Source organism: Ambystoma mexicanum, chromosome 5p (assembly GCF_040938575.1).
Source record: "Ambystoma mexicanum isolate Mex_15411 chromosome 5p, UKY_AmexF1_1, whole genome shotgun sequence".
In the NCBI taxonomy this organism is placed as follows: Eukaryota; Metazoa; Chordata; class Amphibia; order Caudata; family Ambystomatidae; genus Ambystoma; species Ambystoma mexicanum.
This window is the reverse complement of record NC_090930.1, coordinates 740,632,051-740,650,488: the sequence shown is the minus strand read 5'-3', so window position 1 is coordinate 740,650,488 and position 18,438 is coordinate 740,632,051. Positions and strand designations below refer to the sequence as shown.

General features: G+C 39.1%; 14 non-coding genes across 14 annotated transcripts; 7 read left to right on the top strand and 7 right to left on the bottom strand.

Annotated features, from left to right (window-relative positions):
- Window positions 1-47: 47 nt before the first annotated feature.
- On the top strand, window positions 48-119 carry TRNAQ-CUG (transfer RNA glutamine (anticodon CUG)). The gene has a single exon. It is a non-coding gene; the product is annotated as a tRNA-Gln (tRNA).
- Window positions 120-1,000: 881 nt separating this feature from the next.
- TRNAQ-UUG (transfer RNA glutamine (anticodon UUG)) lies at window positions 1,001-1,072 on the bottom strand. Its single transcript has one exon. It is a non-coding gene; the product is annotated as a tRNA-Gln (tRNA).
- Window positions 1,073-3,430: 2,358 nt separating this feature from the next.
- On the top strand, window positions 3,431-3,502 carry TRNAQ-CUG (transfer RNA glutamine (anticodon CUG)). The gene has a single exon. It is a non-coding gene; the product is annotated as a tRNA-Gln (tRNA).
- A 913-nt stretch (window positions 3,503-4,415) lies between these two features.
- TRNAQ-UUG (transfer RNA glutamine (anticodon UUG)) lies at window positions 4,416-4,487 on the bottom strand. The gene has a single exon. It is a non-coding gene; the product is annotated as a tRNA-Gln (tRNA).
- Window positions 4,488-4,746: 259 nt separating this feature from the next.
- Window positions 4,747-4,818, top strand: TRNAQ-CUG (transfer RNA glutamine (anticodon CUG)). Its single transcript has one exon. It is a non-coding gene; the product is annotated as a tRNA-Gln (tRNA).
- Window positions 4,819-5,699: 881 nt separating this feature from the next.
- TRNAQ-UUG (transfer RNA glutamine (anticodon UUG)) lies at window positions 5,700-5,771 on the bottom strand. Its single transcript has one exon. It is a non-coding gene; the product is annotated as a tRNA-Gln (tRNA).
- A 2,380-nt stretch (window positions 5,772-8,151) lies between these two features.
- On the top strand, window positions 8,152-8,223 carry TRNAQ-CUG (transfer RNA glutamine (anticodon CUG)). The gene has a single exon. It is a non-coding gene; the product is annotated as a tRNA-Gln (tRNA).
- A 913-nt stretch (window positions 8,224-9,136) lies between these two features.
- TRNAQ-UUG (transfer RNA glutamine (anticodon UUG)) lies at window positions 9,137-9,208 on the bottom strand. The gene has a single exon. It is a non-coding gene; the product is annotated as a tRNA-Gln (tRNA).
- Window positions 9,209-9,467: 259 nt separating this feature from the next.
- On the top strand, window positions 9,468-9,539 carry TRNAQ-CUG (transfer RNA glutamine (anticodon CUG)). The gene has a single exon. It is a non-coding gene; the product is annotated as a tRNA-Gln (tRNA).
- Window positions 9,540-10,420: 881 nt separating this feature from the next.
- Window positions 10,421-10,492, bottom strand: TRNAQ-UUG (transfer RNA glutamine (anticodon UUG)). Its single transcript has one exon. It is a non-coding gene; the product is annotated as a tRNA-Gln (tRNA).
- Window positions 10,493-12,850: 2,358 nt separating this feature from the next.
- TRNAQ-CUG (transfer RNA glutamine (anticodon CUG)) lies at window positions 12,851-12,922 on the top strand. Its single transcript has one exon. It is a non-coding gene; the product is annotated as a tRNA-Gln (tRNA).
- Window positions 12,923-13,840: 918 nt separating this feature from the next.
- On the bottom strand, window positions 13,841-13,912 carry TRNAQ-UUG (transfer RNA glutamine (anticodon UUG)). The gene has a single exon. It is a non-coding gene; the product is annotated as a tRNA-Gln (tRNA).
- Window positions 13,913-15,124: 1,212 nt separating this feature from the next.
- On the bottom strand, window positions 15,125-15,196 carry TRNAQ-UUG (transfer RNA glutamine (anticodon UUG)). The gene has a single exon. It is a non-coding gene; the product is annotated as a tRNA-Gln (tRNA).
- A 2,351-nt stretch (window positions 15,197-17,547) lies between these two features.
- TRNAQ-CUG (transfer RNA glutamine (anticodon CUG)) lies at window positions 17,548-17,619 on the top strand. Its single transcript has one exon. It is a non-coding gene; the product is annotated as a tRNA-Gln (tRNA).
- Window positions 17,620-18,438: the final 819 nt, after the last annotated feature.

Genomic DNA, 18,438 nt, shown 5'->3' with positions numbered 1-18,438 from the left:
GTGCTCTGTTTTTCCAGAATGAAGTGCATCATGCTACTGAATATCTGGGTTCCATGGTGTAATGATTAGCACTCTGGACTCTGAATCCAGCGATCTGAGTTCAAGTCTCAGTGGGACCTTGGGGCTGCTTCTCTTTTAGAGTTGCCTTTCATTTGCAGATAGATATAACAGCAATAGCTTTGCTTTACAGCCCACTTTGATGGCAGTCTTCTTTGACCAAAGAATATTAATAGTTTCTGGGGATGACTCTCTTTTGCCACAAAGAAACTGCCCACTCTCATATCTCCAAAGCTCCAAGGTATAATGGCTATTAAACTGGCTTTTGATCTCAGCGATTTGCATTGAAAGCCCAGGAGGCCCCTAAAATCAGTTGAATTGTTTCCTGATAATTTAGAGTTTATTTCTTCTTTCGAGAAAGGTGTGATCCAAATAAAGTAAGTACATTTAAACAAGGGCACTTGATCAGTAAATGCACTACTTTCTAGAACTCATAACTCTTGTAAGTTATAAAAAGTTTGCTCTCCATACAGTTTGTCAACTCAAAGAATTACATTTTTTACACATTTAATAAGACCATCAAATTGCTTGAAACATAGGAATGATTGTGAAAGTGAATATGATTCACCAAAATAATTGTATAACATTTTTTAATGTTAATAAAATAGGGCTTTTTCCAATCTTTTCACATCAATGTTGTTTCTGCATGTTCCAGTGAGCAGAGAATCTACTGCACATAGTGTGTACATTTTTCTTTTCATAGAGTTAAGGTTGGACATTATTCATCTGTGGAAAATGTTTCTGAGAGATATCTGGGTGCCCACTCTGATTGACCTTAGGGATTGTACATTAAACATATGTAGTTGCATCACTGTATTGGTATCAGGCACCAAAGTGCATTTAAATGTAATGTCGTGCAGAGAGAGTCGACTGAACTTCTGAATATTAACTCTGTTGAATTGTAATTTGAGAAATTAGAAAATGGAGTGTAAGAGCAAGATAACGGTCCCACCGAGACTTGAACTCGGATCGTTGGATTCAAAGTCCAAAGTGCTAACCATTACACCATGGAACCCTTGCAAGATGCACCTGAGAGCGTTGAATCAGAAATGGCAATATAGAGCACATTTACAATTTTTACAGATTCATAGTCCCAATTGACTGATATCATACAAACACAGCGATGTTGTCGATTGACGTTGTGCTATAGCAATCTCTGTGCTTTATAGAGCATGTAGATCAAATTCTTCCTCTTGAGGCATATGATTAAGCAATATTAAATATTGTTTCTGACTGCCTCTGTTTTGGCATAATGAAGTTCAGCATTTGCGGAAGTATTTAGGTTCCATGGTGTAATGGTTAGTAGGCTGGACTCTGAATTTAGTAATCTGACATGTTATAGCTATATTTTGTTTTCCTTTGGGTGTATTGTCATTTTATGCACATAGATTTCCTAGCAGTGGCTGTGATGAATAGTTCAATTTGATAGCAGCTTCCTTTTGAGAATTTGAAAAAAAAAGAATTAAATAGTCTCTCTGGATGACTCTGCTTTGATTTCTATGTGCACATCCCTTTTGCGTTTCAGAGGGATTGACCAACATACACAACAGTGCTTGGAAGACCTCTTCCTCCCTCATGGCATGTAAAGCTAACCTCTCTCCTACCGTGTGTTTTTTTACTTTTTAACTTCCCCTTCCGAGTCATGATCATGTAACTGAATTTACATTTTTAGATTTTAACTGCAGTAGTTGCTTGTTTTTCATTTTTATTTTTTGTGTACGCATACATCCCTTTTTGTGGGGAGGGGGGAGTGATGTCTGTTTACTTATATTAGCTAATATAGGTCATTTTATGTCCGCTTACAATATGTGTCAGGATTTTTTATGTCGTTTCCAATCAATGTCTAATATCAAGTGGTTTGCAGCAGTCATACAAAGGCACGTAACACCCCCAAAACACCTACATAAGTTAGAAATACTCCGGAAGAGTACTCAGTTTATGAAAAGGCGGTGAATCCCAAATAGAACTGTAAATGTAAGCTAGCAAGCAGACCGTGCACCCCTGTTTGGAACTATGACCTGTGTGTTGCCCTCTATTAACAGAACAATGTAACTGCAGCCCATGTCACATAAAATAGAAAGTAGAGATTATGCAAATTAACTCCCAGAAGAGCCTGGTGTCACCCCAAAAGGTGTCATGCTTTTCACACCAAGAAACATCCACACATAGATCCCTGCGAACCTCAAAAACGTACAGGAAACCCTGTCCAGCGCTTTGCTCCCAGAGGAGATAAGGTTGAAAAACCACCCTATGTTAAAAGTGTCCATAATCCATGCCAGCTGCCCTGTCTAGTTCGGGGCCTAGGGGCATGAGTGGAAGGGTTTAACCTGCCTGGGTTCTTGGGCATGGTTTCATCATGCCTCAGTTTACAATGGCACTCTGCCACTTTGTCAGGCTTTAAAGAAGCCTGACTCCTGCAGAGCAAAAGATCTGATTATTTCCTTACATGTTTTGTACGTAAGAATGCGGATGGTGCTCTGAGCCTCCTATGGTGGTTATTAAGCATGGTATACATACCATAGCATGTAACTGTGCCTACAAATGGAACATTTTGTTCATTTATTAGGGAGTTGTGAAAATGGCAAAATCAAATTGCCATTACTGACACAGACCAGCTGCCGCTGTCCGGACATTTCGTCGAAAGACATTTCGTTGAAAGACATTTGGTCGACGTAATTTGGTCGAAAGCCAAATGGTCGATTTTTTTATTTATTTATATATATATTTTTTAGGTTGTAGTTTAGGGAAAAAAAGGGGTTTTTAGAAAAAAAGGGGGTTGGGGGGACCCCCCCAAACCCCCCCCCCAAAAAAAAATGTGAAAATAAAAAACAAAGCAATTCGACCATTTGGTTTTCGACCAAATGGTTTGGACCAATTGTCCTGTCGACAAATTTTTTTCGACGAAATGTCTGGCAACCCAGCTGCCGACTGTTGCTATTGACAGGAGTTCCAGGTGTATAAACTGAGGAGATCACCAGTTCAATTACCTGTGAACGCATTTTGAAGCTCATTCACAACCAGTTCATGCCCGTTCTCTCCATTTTGGCTTTCTGGCTGGCCGAGGGGCCCTTCAGTAATGTTCTTTGCTAACCATTACACCATGGGCCCCTTGCTGGTGCAACCTGACAGAGTTGTAACAGAAATGAGAATCGAGATCTCATGCATCATTTTAACAAACTCATATTCCTAGCCCACGGATATTATGCAAATGTGGAACTGTTTAGTTGGTTGTTGCGCAATAGCAAACTCTTTGCTTTACAGCTCATTTGGATAGGATTCTTCCTCTGGAGGCATAAGAGAAAAGAATATTGCATACATTCTCTAAAAGGCTCTTTTTTGCTGCAATGACGTTCATCATGTCACTAAGTATGTAGGTTCCATGGTGTAATGGTTAGCACTCTGGACTCTGAATCCAGCGATCCGAGTTCAAATCTCGGTGGGACCTTGGGAATTACTGTGTTTGTTTTCCTCTCAGTGTCTTGTTTTAATAGCAATGATGCTGCTGTGTCGCCCACTTTCATAGCATTATTCCCTGGGTGCATTTGAAAAAAGAAAGATTTTCCATGGATGACGCTCTTTAGCCACAATGAAACCCACCACTTTCTGTGGTGTGAAAGACCCATGGTGTAATGGTAGCACCCTGGAGGTTGAATCCAATAATTTGCATTCAAATCTCTGTAAGAGTTTACCATCAGTCGAACCTTTCCCTTATCGTTTATTGTGGATGTCTTCTTTGAAGAAAGGTATGATCCAACTAAAGTAAGTACATTCACGAATGGGCCCTTGGTCGGTACAAACAGTATTTATACACCTCAGGCCTTTTGTGAATTAAGAAAAGTGTGTTCTTCGTTCTATTTTTCATCTCAAACTGATACCTTCATTTTACAAACATGTAAAGACTGTTAAGACGCTTGATTAATATCATTGATTCTGAATGTGGTCGCTTTTCATAGGATTAACCCTTTAACAATTTTGAAAGAGAATGGCGATACAATAGAGCTGCTTTTCCCAAAATGGTATTATTAATGTTGTTGCTGCATCTTCAAGTAAAAAGAGAATCCATTGGGTCACAGATTGAGCATGTTTCTTAACATTGAGTTAAGTTTGAAAATTTCAAATCTTTTATGTATGTTTCCGATGCAGATCTGCCCATCGACTCAGAATGACCTCACTGTTCATACATTTAAAAAAAATGCATAAAGGTTAAGGTGCTAGGCACAAAAGTGGATTTTTATGAAAAGTTATGCCAGAGAGTGAGAGCGAAAATGAATACCCTACACCACTAACCTTATGAATATTACTATCTTTGGCCTATAATTTAAGACAACAAGGAGACAAAGTGTGTTAGAGCAAGAGAGAGGTTCCACCGAGACTTGAACTCGGATCGCTGGATTCAAAGTACAAAGTGCTAACCATTACACCATGGAACCCTTGTTGAGCAGAGCTTCATAAGGGCAATGAGAATATAGGGCACAGTCAAGATTTTTACTGACCTATAGTAACCGTTTACTGATATTATATCGAAGCAGCACTGTTGCTGTTGGATGCTGTGCAATCGCAAAGTATTGGCTTCATGTCTCATTTGGATCAAATTCTTCCTCTGGAGTCTAATGATATAGGAATATTACATATTTTCTCTGATGTGCTCTGTTTTTCCAGAATGAAGTGCATCATGCTACTGAATATCTGGGTTCCATGGTGTAATGATTAGCACTCTGGACTCTGAATCCAGCGATCTGAGTTCAAGTCTCAGTGGGACCTTGGGGCTGCTTCTCTTTTAGAGTTGCCTTTCATTTGCAGATAGATATAACAGCAATAGCTTTGCTTTACAGCCCACTTTGATGGCAGTCTTCTTTGACCAAAGAATATTAATAGTTTCTGGGGATGACTCTCTTTTGCCACAAAGAAACTGCCCACTCTCATATCTCCAAAGCTCCAAGGTATAATGGCTATTAAACTGGCTTTTGATCTCAGCGATTTGCATTGAAAGCCCAGTAGGCCCCTAAAATCAGTTGAATTGTTTCCTGATAATTTAGAGTTTATTTCTTCTTTCGAGAAAGGTGTGATCCAAATAAAGTAAGTACATTTAAACAAGGGCACTTGATCAGTAAATGCACTACTTTCTAGAACTCATAACTCTTGTAAGTTATAAAAAGTTTGCTCCCCATACAGTTTGTCAACTCAAAGAATTACATTTTTTACACATTTAATAAGACCATCAAATTGCTTGAAACATAGGAATGATTGTGAAAGTGAATATGATTCACCAAAATAATTGTATAACATTTTTTAATGTTAATAAAATAGGGCTTTTTCCAATCTTTTCACATCAATGTTGTTTCTGCATGTTCCAGTGAGCAGAGAATCTACTGCACATAGTGTGTACATTTTTCTTTTCATAGAGTTAAGGTTGGACATTATTCATCTGTGGAAAATGTTTCTGAGAGATATCTGGGTGCCCACTCTGATTGACCTTAGGGATTGTACATTAACCATATGTAGTTGCATCACTGTATTGGTATCAGGCACCAAAGTGCATTTAAATGTAATGTCGTGCAGAGAGAGTCGACTGAACTTCTGAATATTAACTCTGTTGAATTGTAATTTGAGAAATTAGAAAATGGAGTGTAAGAGCAAGATAACGGTCCCACCGAGACTTGAACTCGGATCATTGGATTCAAAGTCCAAAGTGCTAACCATTACACCATGGAACCCTTGCAAGATGCACCTAAGAGCGTTGAATCAGAAATGGCAATATAGAGCACATTTACAATTTTTACAGATTCATAGTCCCAATTGACTGATATCATACAAACACAGCGATGTTGTCGATTGACGTTGTGCTATAGCAATCTCTGTGCTTTATAGAGCATGTAGATCAAATTCTTCCTCTTGAGGCATATGATTAAGCAATATTAAATATTGTTTCTGACTGCCTCTGTTTTGGCATAATGAAGTTCAGCATTTGCGGAAGTATTTAGGTTCCATGGTCTAATGGTTAGTAGGCTGGACTCTGAATTTAGTAATCTGACATGTTATAGCTATATTTTGTTTTCCTTTGGGTGTATTGTCATTTTATGCACATAGATTTCCTAGCAGTGGCTGTGATGAATAGTTCAATTTGATAGCAGCTTCCTTTTGAGAATTTGAAAAAAAAAGAATTAAATAGTCTCTCTGGATGACTCTGCTTTGATTTCTATGTGCACATCCCTTTTGCGTTTCAGAGGGATTGACCAACATACACAACAGTGCTTGGAAGACCTCTTCCTCCCTCATGGCATGTAAAGCTAACCTCTCTCCTACCGTGTGTTTTTTTACTTTTTAACTTCCCCTTCCGAGTCATGATCATGTAACTGAATTTACATTTTTAGATTTTAACTGCAGTAGTTGCTTGTTTTTCATTTTTATTTTTTGTGTACGCATACATCCCTTTTTGTGGGGAGGGGGGAGTGATGTCTGTTTACTTATATTAGCTAATATAGGTCATTTTATGTCCGCTTACAATATGTGTCAGGATTCTTTATGTCGTTTCCAATCAATGTCTAATATCAAGTGGTTTGCAGCAGTCATACAAAGGCACGTAACACCCCCAAAACACCTACATAAGTTAGAAATACTCCGGAAGAGTACTCAGTTTATGAAAAGGCGGTGAATCCCAAATAGAACTGTAAATGTAAGCTAGCAAGCAGACTGTGCACCCCTGTTTGGAACTATGACCTGTGTGTTGCCCTCTATTAACAGAACAATGTAACTGCAGCCCATGTCACATAAAATAGAAAGTAGAGATTATGCAAATTAATTCCCAGAAGAGCCTGGTGTCACCCCAAAAGGTGTCATGCTTTTCACACCAAGAAACATCCACACATAGATCCCTGCGAACCTCAAAAACGTACAGGAAACCCTGTCCAGCGCTTTGCTCCCAGAGGAGATAAGGTTGAAAAACCACCCTATGTTAAAAGTGTCCATAATCCATGCCAGCTGCCCTGTCTATAGAACCTGGCTGTTCGTGGCCGTTCGGGGCCTAGGGGCATGAGTGGAAGGGTTTAACCTGCCTGGGTTCTTGGGCATGGTTTCATCATGCCTCAGTTTACAATGGCACTCTGCCACTTTGTCAGGCTTTAAAGAAGCCTGACTCCTGCAGAGCAAAAGATCTGATTATTTCCTTACATGTTTTGTACGTAAGAATGCGGATGGTGCTCTGAGCCTCCTATGGTGGTTATTAAGCATGGTATACATACCATAGCATGTAACTGTGCCTACAAATGGAACATTTTGTTCATTTATTAGGGAGTTGTGAAAATGGCAAAATCAAATTGCCATTACTGACACAGACCAGCTGCCGCTGTCCGGACATTTCGTTGAAAGACATTTCGTCGAAAGACATTTGGTCGACGTAATTTGGTCGAAAGCCAAATGGTTGTTTTTTTTATTTATTTATATATATATTTTTTAGGTTGTAGTTTAGGGAAAAAAAGGGGTTTTTAGAAAAAAAGGGGGTTGGGGGGACCCCCCCAAACCCCCCCCCAAAAAAAAATGTGAAAATAAAAAACAAAGCAATTCGACCATTTGGTTTTCGACCAAATGGTTTCGACCAATTGTCCTGTCGACAAATTTTTTTCGACGAAATGTCTGGCAACCCAGCTGCCGACTGTTGCTATTGACAGGAGTTCCAGGTGTATAAACTGAGGAGATCACCAGTTCAATTACCTGTGAACGCATTTTGAAGCTCATTCACAACCAGTTCATGCCCGTTCTCTCCATTTTGGCTTTCTGGCTGGCCGAGGGGCCCTTCAGTAATGTTCTTTGCTAACCATTACACCATGGGCCCCTTGCTGGTGCAACCTGACAGAGTTGTAACAGAAATGAGAATCGAGATCTCATGCATCATTTTAACAAACTCATATTCCTAGCCCACGGATATTATGCAAATGTGGAACTGTTTAGTTGGTTGTTGCGCAATAGCAAACTCTTTGCTTTACAGCTCATTTGGATAGGATTCTTCCTCTGGAGGCATAAGATAAAAGAATATTGCATACATTCTCTAAAAGGCTCTTTTTTTGCTGCAATGACGTTCATCATGTCACTAAGTATGTAGGTTCCATGGTGTAATGGTTAGCACTCTGGACTCTGAATCCAGCGATCCGAGTTCAAATCTCAGTGGGACCTTGGGAATTACTGTGTTTGTTTTCCTCTCAGTGTCTTGTTTTAATAGCAATGACGCTGCTGTGTCGCCCACTTTCATAGCATTATTCCCTGGGTGCATTTGAAAAAAGAAAGATTTTCCATGGATGACGCTCTTTAGCCACAATGAAACCCACCACTTTCTGTGGTGTGAAAGACCCATGGTGTAATGGTAGCACCCTGGAGTTTGAATCCAATAATTTGCATTCAAATCTCTGTAAGAGTTTACCATCAGTCGAACCTTTCCCTTATCGTTTATTGTGGATGTCTTCTTTGAAGAAAGGTATGATCCAACTAAAGTAAGTACATTCACGAATGGGCCCTTGGTCGGTACAAACAGTATTTATACACCTCAGGCCTTTTGTGAATTAAGAAAAGTGTGTTCTTCGTTCTATTTTTCATCTCAAACTGATACCTTCATTTTACAAACATGTAAAGACTGTTAAGACGCTTGATTAATATCATTGATTCTGAATGTGGTCGCTTTTCATAGGATTAACCCTTTAACAATTTTGAAAGAGAATGGCGATACAATAGAGCTGCTTTTCCCAAAATGGTATTATTAATGTTGTTGCTGCATCTTCAAGTAAAAAGAGAATCCATTGGGTCACAGATTGAGCATGTTTCTTAACATTGAGTTAAGTTTGAAAATTTCAAATCTTTTATGTATGTTTCCGATGCCGATCTGCCCATCGACTCAGAATGACCTCACTGTTCATACATTTAAAAAAAATGCATAAAGGTTAAGGTGCTAGGCACAAAAGTGGATTTTTATGAAAAGTTATGCCAGAGAGTGAGAGCGAAAATGAATACCCTACACCACTAACCTTATGAATATTACTATCTTTGGCCTATAATTTAAGACAACAAGGAGACAAAGTGTGTTAGAGCAAGAGAGAGGTTCCACCGAGACTTGAACTCGGATCGCTGGATTCAAAGTCCAAAATGCTAACCATTACACCATGGAACCCTTGTTGAGCAGAGCTTCATAAGGGCAATGAGAATATAGGGCACAGTCAAGATTTTTACTGACCTATAGTAACCGTTTACTGATATTATATCGAAGCAGCACTGTTGCTGTTGGATGCTGTGCAATCGCAAAGTATTGGCTTCATGTCTCATTTGGATCAAATTCTTCCTCTGGAGTCTAATGATATAGGAATATTACATATTTTCTCTGATGTGCTCTGTTTTTCCAGAATGAAGTGCATCATGCTACTGAATATGTGGGTTCCATGGTGTAATGGTTAGCACTCTGGACTCTGAATCCAGCGATCCGAGTTCAAGTCTCGGTGGGACCTTGGGGCTGCTTCTCTTTTAGAGTTGCCTTTCATTTGCAGATAGATATAACAGCAATAGCTTTGCTTTACAGCCCACTTTGATGGCAGTCTTCTTTGACCAAAGAATATTAATAGTTTCTGGGGATGACTCTCTTTTGCCACAAAGAAACTGCCCACTCTCATATCTCCAAAGCTCCAAGGTATAATGGCTATTAAACTGGCTTTTGATCTCAGCGATTTGCATTGAAAGCCCAGGAGGCCCCTAAAATCAGTTGAATTGTTTCCTGATAATTTAGAGTTTATTTCTTCTTTCGAGAAAGGTGTGATCCAAATAAAGTAAGTACATTTAAACAAGGGCACTTGATCAGTAAATGCACTACTTTCTAGAACTCATAACTCTTGTAAGTTATAAAAAGTTTGCTCTCCATACAGTTTGTCAACTCAAAGAATTACATTTTTTACACATTTAATAAGACCATCAAATTGCTTGAAACATAGGAATGATTGTGAAAGTGAATATGATTCACCAAAATAATTGTATAACATTTTTTAATGTTAATAAAATAGGGCTTTTTCCAATCTTTTCACATCAATGTTGTTTCTGCATGTTCCAGTGAGCAGAGAATCTACTGCACATAGTGTGTACATTTTTCTTTTCATAGAGTTAAGGTTGGACATTATTCATCTGTGGAAAATGTTTCTGAGAGATATCTGGGTGCCCACTCTGTTTGACCTTAGGGATTGTACATTAACGATATGTAGTTGCATCACTGTATTGGTATCAGGCACCAAAGTGCATTTAAATGTAATGTCGTGCAGAGAGAGTTGACTGAAGTTCTGAATATTAACTCTGTTGAATTGTAATTTGAGAAATTAGAAAATGGAGTGTAAGAGCAAGATAACGGTCCCACCGAGACTTAAACTCGGATTGTTGGATTCAAAGTCCAAAGTGCTAACCATTACACCATGGAACCCTTGCAAGATGCACCTGAGAGCGATGAATCAGAAATGGCAATATAGAGCACATTTACAATTTTTACAGATTCATAGTCCCAATTGACTGATATCATACAAACACAGCGATGTTGTCGATTGACGTTGTGCTATAGCAATCTCTGTGCTTTATAGAGCATGTAGATCAAATTCTTCCTCTTGAGGCATATGATTAAGCAATATTAAATATTGTTTCTGACTGCCTCTGTTTTGGCATAATGAAGTTCAGCATTTGCGGAAGTATTTAGGTTCCATGGTCTAATGGTTAGTAGGCTGGACTCTGAATTTAGTAATCTGACATGTTATAGCTATATTTTGTTTTCCTTTGGGTGTATTGTCATTTTATGCACATAGATTTCCTAGCAGTGGCTGTGATGAATAGTTCAATTTGATAGCAGCTTCCTTTTGAAAATTTGAAAAAAAAAGAATTAAATAGTCTCTCTGGATGACTCTGCTTTGATTTCTATGTGCACATCCCTTTTGCGTTTCAGAGGGATTGACCAACATACACAACAGTGCTTGGAAGACCTCTTCCTCCCTCATGGCATGTAAAGCTAACCTCTCTCCTACCGTGTGTTTTTTTACTTTTTAACTTCCCCTTCCGAGTCATGATCATGTAACTGAATTTACATTTTTAGATTTTAACTGCAGTAGTTGCTTGTTTTTCATTTTTATTTTTTGTGTACGCATACATCCCTTTTTGTGGGGAGGGGGGAGTGATGTCTGTTTACTTATATTAGCTAATATAGGTCATTTTATGTCCGCTTACAATATGTGTCAGGATTTTTTATGTCGTTTCCAATCAATGTCTAATATCAAGTGGTTTGCAGCAGTCATACAAAGGCACGTAACACCCCCAAAACACCTACATAAGTTAGAAATACTCCAGAAGAGTACTCAGTTTATGAAAAGGCGGTGAATCCCAAATAGAACTGTAAATGTAAGCTAGCAAGCAGACTGTGCACCCCTGTTTGGAACTATGACCTGTGTGTTGCCCTCTATTAACAGAACAATGTAACTGCAGCCCATGTCACATAAAATAGAAAGTAGAGATTATGCAAATTAACTCCCAGAAGAGCCTGGTGTCACCCCAAAAGGTGTCATGCTTTTCACACCAAGAAACATCCACACATAGATCCCTGCGAACCTCAAAAACGTACAGGAAACCCTGTCCAGCGTTTTGCTCCCAGAGGAGATAAGGTTGAAAAACCACCCTATGTTAAAAGTGTCCATAATCCATGCCAGCTGCCCTGTCTATAGGCCTAGGGGCATGAGTGGAAGGGTTTAACCTGCCTGGGTTCTTGGGCATGGTTTCATCATGCCTCAGTTTACAATGGCACTCTGCCACTTTGTCAGGCTTTAAAGAAGCCTGACTCCTGCAGAGCAAAAGATCTGATTATTTACTTACATGTTTTGTACGTAAGAATGCGGATGGTGCTCTGAGCCTCCTATGGTGGTTATTAAGCATGGTATACATACCATAGCATGTAACTGTGCCTACAAATGGAACATTTTGTTCATTTATTAGGGAGTTGTGAAAATGGCAAAATCAAATTGCCATTACTGACACAGACCAGCTGCCGCTGTCCGGACATTTCGTCGAAAGACATTTCGTCGAAAGACATTTGGTCGACGTAATTTGGTCGAAAGCCAAATGGTCGATTTTTTTATTTATTTATATATATATTTTTTAGGTTGTAGTTTAGGGAAAAAAAGGGGTTTTTAGAAAAAAAGGGGGTTAGGGGGACCCCCCCAAACACCCCCCCCCCCCAAAAAAAATGTGAAAATAAAAAACAAAGCAATTCGACCATTTGGTTTTCGACCAAATGGTTTCGACCAATTGTCCTGTCGACAAATTTTTTTCGACGAAATGTCTGGCAACCCAGCTGCCGACTGTTGCTATTGACAGGAGTTCCAGGTGTATAAACTGAGGAGATCACCAGTTCAATTACCTGTGAACGCATTTTGAAGCTCATTCACAACCAGTTCATGCCCGTTCTCTCCATTTTGGCTTTCTGGCTGGCCGAGGGGCCCTTCAGTAATGTTCTTTGCTAACCATTACACCATGGGCCCCTTGCTGGTGCAACCTGACAGAGTTGTAACAGAAATGAGAATCGAGATCTCATGCATCATTTTAACAAACTCATATTCCTAGCCCACGGATATTATGCAAATGTGGAACTGTTTAGTTGGTTGTTGCGCAATAGCAAACTCTTTGCTTTACAGCTCATTTGGATAGGATTCTTCCTCTGGAGGCATAAGATAAAAGAATATTGCATACATTCTCTAAAAGGCTCTTTTTTTGCTGCAATGACGTTCATCATGTCACTAAGTATGTAGGTTCCATGGTGTAATGGTTAGCACTCTGGACTCTGAATCCAGCGATCCGAGTTCAAATCTCGGTGGGACCTTGGGAATTACTGTGTTTGTTTTCCTCTCAGTGTCTTGTTTTAATAGCAATGACGCTGCTGTGTCGCCCACTTTCATAGCATTATTCCCTGGGTGCATTTGAAAAAAAGAAAGATTTTCCATGGATGACGCTCTTTAGCCACAATGAAACCCACCACTTTCTGTGGTGTGAAAGACCTATGGTGTAATGGTAGCACCCTGGAGGTTGAATCCAATAATTTGCATTCAAATCTCTGTAAGAGTTTACCATCAGTCGAACCTTTCCCTTATCGTTTATTGTGGATGTCTTCTTTGAAGAAAGGTATGATCCAACTAAAGTAAGTACATTCACGAATGGGCCCTTGGTCGGTACAAACAGTATTTATACACCTCAGGCCTTTTGTGAATTAAGAAAAGTGTGTTCTTCGTTCTATTTTTCATCTCAAACTGATACCTTCATTTTACAAACATGTAAAGGCTGTTAAGACGCTTGATAAATATCATTGATTCTGAATGTGGTCGCTTTTCATAGGATTAACCCTTTAACAATTTTGAAAGAGAATGGCGATACAATAGAGCTGCTTTTCCCAAAATGGTATTATTAATGTTGTTGCTGCATCTTCAAGTAAAAAGAGAATCCATTGGGTCACAGATTGAGCATGTTTCTTAACATTGAGTTAAGTTTGAAAATTTCAAATCTTTTATGTATGTTTCCGATGCAGATCTGCCCATCGACTCAGAATGACCTCACTGTTCATACATTTAAAAAAAATAAATGCATAAAGGTTAAGGTGCTAGGCACAAAAGTGGATTTTTATGAAAAGTTATGCCAGAGAGTGAGAGCGAAAATGAATACCCTACACCACTAACCTTATGAATATTACTATCTTTGGCCTATAATTTAAGACAACAAGGAGACAAAGTGTGTTAGAGCAAGAGAGAGGTTCCACCGAGACTTGAACTCGGGTTGCTGGATTCAAAGTCCAAAGTGCTAACCATTACACCATGGAACCCTTGTTGAGCAGAGCTCCATAAGGGCAATGAGAATATAGGGCACAGTCAAGATTTTTACTGACCTATAGTAACCGTTTACTGATATTATATCGAAGCAGCACTGTTGCTGTTGGATGCTGTGCAATCGCAAAGTATTGGCTTCATGTCTCATTTGGATCAAATTCTTCCTCTGGAGTCTAATGATATAGGAATATTACATATTTTCTCTGATGTGCTCTGTTTTTCCAGAATGAAGTGCATCATGCTACTGAATATGTGGGTTCCATGGTGTAATGGTTAGCACTCTGGACTCTGAATCCAGCGATCCAAGTTCAAGTCGCGGTGGGACCTTGGGGCTGCTTCTCTTTTAGAGTTGCCTTTCATTTGCAGATAGATATAACAGCAATAGCTTTGCTTTACAGCCCACTTTGATGGCAGTCTTCTTTGACCAAAGAATATTAATAGTTTCTGGGGATGACTCTCTTTTGCCACAAAGAAACTGCCCACTCTCATATCTCCAAAGCTCCAAGGTATAATGGCTATTAAACTGGCTTTTGATCTCAGCGATTTGCATTGAAAGCCCAGGAGGCCCCTAAAATCAGTTGAATTGTTTCCTGATAATTTAGAGTTTATTTCTTCTTTCGAGAAAGGTGTGATCCAAATAAAGTAAGTACATTTAAACAAGGGCACTTGATCAGTAAATGCACTACTTTCTAGAACTCATAACTCTTGTAAGTTATAAAAAGTTTGCTCTCCATACAGTTTGTCAACTCAAAGAATTACATTTTTTACACATTTAATAAGACCATCAAATTGCTTGAAACATAGGAATGATTGTGAAAGTGAATATGATTCACCAAAATAATTGTATAACATTTTTTAATGTTAATAAAATAGGGCTTTTTCCAATCTTTTCACATCAATGTTGTTTCTGCATGTTCCAGTGAGCAGAGAATCTACTGCACATAGTGTGTACATTTTTCTTTTCATAGAGTTAAGGTTGGACATTATTCATCTGTGGAAAATGTTTCTGAGAGATATCTGGGTGCCCACTCTGATTGACCTTAGGGATTGTACATTAACGATATGTAGTTGCATCACTGTATTGGTATCAGGCACCAAAGTGCATTTAAATGTAATGTCGTGCAGAGAGAGTCGACTGAACTTCTGAATATTAACTCTGTTGTATTGTAATTTGAGAAATTAGAAAATGGAGTGTAAGAGCAAGATAACGGTCCCACCGAGACTTGAACTCGGATCGTTGGATTCAAAGTCCAAAGTGCTAACCATTACACCATGGAACCCTTGCAAGATGCACCTGAGAGCGTTGAATCAGAAATGGCAATATAGAGCACATTTACAATTTTTACAGATTCATAGTCCCAATTGACTGATATCATACAAACACAGCGATGTTGTCGATTGACGTTGTGCTATAGCAATCTCTGTGCTTTATAGAGCATGTAGATCAAATTCTTCCTCTTGAGGCATATGATTAAGCAATATTAAATATTGTTTCTGACTGCCTCTGTTTTGGCATAATGAAGTTCAGCATTTGCGGAAGTATTTAGGTTCCATGGTCTAATGGTTAGTAGGCTGGACTCTGAATTTAGTAATCTGACATGTTATAGCTATATTTTGTTTTCCTTTGGGTGTATTGTCATTTTATGCACATAGATTTCCTAGCAGTGGCTGTGATGAATAGTTCAATTTGATAGCAGCTTCCTTTTGAGAATTTGAAAAAAAAAGAATTAAATAGTCTCTCTGGATGACTCTGCTTTGATTTCTATGTGCACATCCCTTTTGCGTTTCAGAGGGATTGACCAACATACACAACAGTGCCTGGAAGACCTCTTCCTCCCATGGCATGTAAAGCTAACCTCTCTCCTACCGTGTGTTTTTTTACTTTTTAACTTCCCCTTCCGAGTCATGATCATGTAACTGAATTTACATTTTTAGATTTTAACTGCAGTAGTTGCTTGTTTTTCATTTTTATTTTTGTGTACGCATACATCCCTTTTTGTGGGGAGGGGGGAGTGATGTCTGTTTACTTATATTAGCTAATATAGGTCATTTTATGTCCGCTTACAATATGTGTCAGGATTTTTTATGTCGTTTCCAATCAATGTCTAATATCAAGTGGTTTGCAGCAGTCATACAAAGGCACGTAACACCCCCAAAACACCTACATAAGTTAGAAATACTCCGGAAGAGTACTCAGTTTATGAAAAGGCGGTGAATCCCAAATAGAACTGTAAATGTAAGCTAGCAAGCAGACTGTGCACCCCTGTTTGGAACTATGACCTGTGTGTTGCCCTCTATTAACAGAACAATGTAACTGCAGCCCATGTCACATAAAATAGAAAGTAGAGATTATGCAAATTAACTCCCAGAAGAGCCTGGTGTCACCCCAAAAGGTGTCATGCTTTTCACACCAAGAAACATCCACACATAGATCCCTGCGAACCTCAAAAACGTACAGGAAACCCTGTCCAGCGCTTTGCTCCCAGAGGAGATAAGGTTGAAAAACCACCCTATGTTAAAAGTGTCCATAATCCATGCCAGCTGCCCTGTCTATAGGCCTAGGGGCATGAGTGGAAGGGTTTAACCTGCCTGGGTTCTTGGGCATGGTTTCATCATGCCTCAGTTTACAATGGCACTCTGCCACTTTGTCAGGCTTTAAAGAAGCCTGACTCCTGCAGAGCAAAAGATCTGATTATTTCCTTACATGTTTTGTACGTAAGAATGCGGATGGTGCTCTGAGCCTCCTATGGTGGTTATTAAGCATGGTATACATACCATAGCATGTAACTGTGCCTACAAATGGAACATTTTGTTCATTTATTAGGGAGTTGTGAAAATGGCAAAATCAAATTGCCATTACTGACACAGACCAGCTGCCGCTGTCCGGACATTTCGTCGAAAGACATTTCGTCGAAAGACATTTGGTCGACGTAATTTGGTCGAAAGCCAAATGGTCGATTTTTTTATTTATTTATATATATATTTTTTAGGTTGTAGTTTAGGGAAAAAAAGGGGTTTTTAGAAAAAAAGGGGGTTGGGGGGACCCCCCCAAACCCCCCCCCAAAAAAAAATGTGAAAATAAAAAACAAAGCAATTCGACCATTTGGTTTTCGACCAAATGGTTTCGACCAATTGTCCTGTCGACAAATTTTTTTCGACAAAATGTCTGGCAACCCAGCTGCCGACTGTTGCTATTGACAGGAGTTCCAGGTGTATAAACTGAGGAGATCACCAGTTCAATTACCTGTGAACGCATTTTGAAGCTCATTCACAACCAGTTCATGCCCGTTCTCTCCATTTTGGCTTTCTGGCTGGCCGAGGGGCCCTTCAGTAATGTTCTTTGCTAACCATCACACCATGGGCCCCTTGCTGGTGCAACCTGACAGAGTTGTAACAGAAATGAGAATCGAGATCTCATGCATCATTTTAACAAACTCATATTCCTAGCCCACGGATATTATGCAAATGTGGAACTGTTTAGTTGGTTGTTGCGCAATAGCAAACTCTTTGCTTTACAGCTCATTTGGATAGGATTCTTCCTCTGGAGGCATAAGATAAAAGAATATTGCATACATTCTCTAAAAGGCTCTTTTTTTGCTGCAATGACGTTCATCATGTCACTAAGTATGTAGGTTCCATGGTGTAATGGTTAGCACTCTGGACTCTGAATCCAGCGATCCGAGTTCAAATCTCGGTGGGACCTTGGGAATTACTGTGTTTGTTTTCCTCTCAGTGTCTTGTTTTAATAGCAATGACGCTGCTGTGTCGCCCACTTTCATAGCATTATTCCCTGGGTCCATTTGAAAACAGAAAGATTTTCCATGGATGACGCTCTTTAGCCACAATGAAACCCACCACTTTCTGTGGTGTGGAAGACCTATGGTGTAATGGTAGCACCCTGGAGGTTGAATCCAATAATTTGCATTGAAATCTCTGTAAGAGTTTACCATCAGTTGAACCTTTCCCTTATCGTTTATTGTGGATGTCTTCTTTGAAGAAAGGTATGATCCAACTAAAGTAAGTACATTCACGAATGGGCCCTTGGTCGGTACAAACAGTATTTATACACCTCAGGCCTTTTGTGAATTAAGAAAAGTGTGTTCTTCGTTCTATTTTTCATCTCAAACTGATACCTTCATTTTACAAACATGTAAAGACTGTTAAGACGCTTGATTAATATCATTGATTCTGAATGCGGTCGCTTTTCATAGGATTAACCCTTTAACAATTTTGAAAGAGAATGGCGATACAATAGAGCTGCTTTTCCCAAAATGGTATTATTAATGTTGTTGCTGCATCTTCAAGTAAAAAGAGAATCCATTGGGTCACAGATTGAGCATGTTTCTTAACATTGAGTTAAGTTTGAAAATTTCAAATCTTTTATGTATGTTTCCGATGCAGATCTGCCCATCGACTCAGAATGACCTCACTGTTCATACATTTAAAAAAAATGCAAAAAGATTAAGGTGCTAGGCACAAAAGTGGATTTTTATGAAAAGTTATGCCAGAGAGTGAGAGCGAA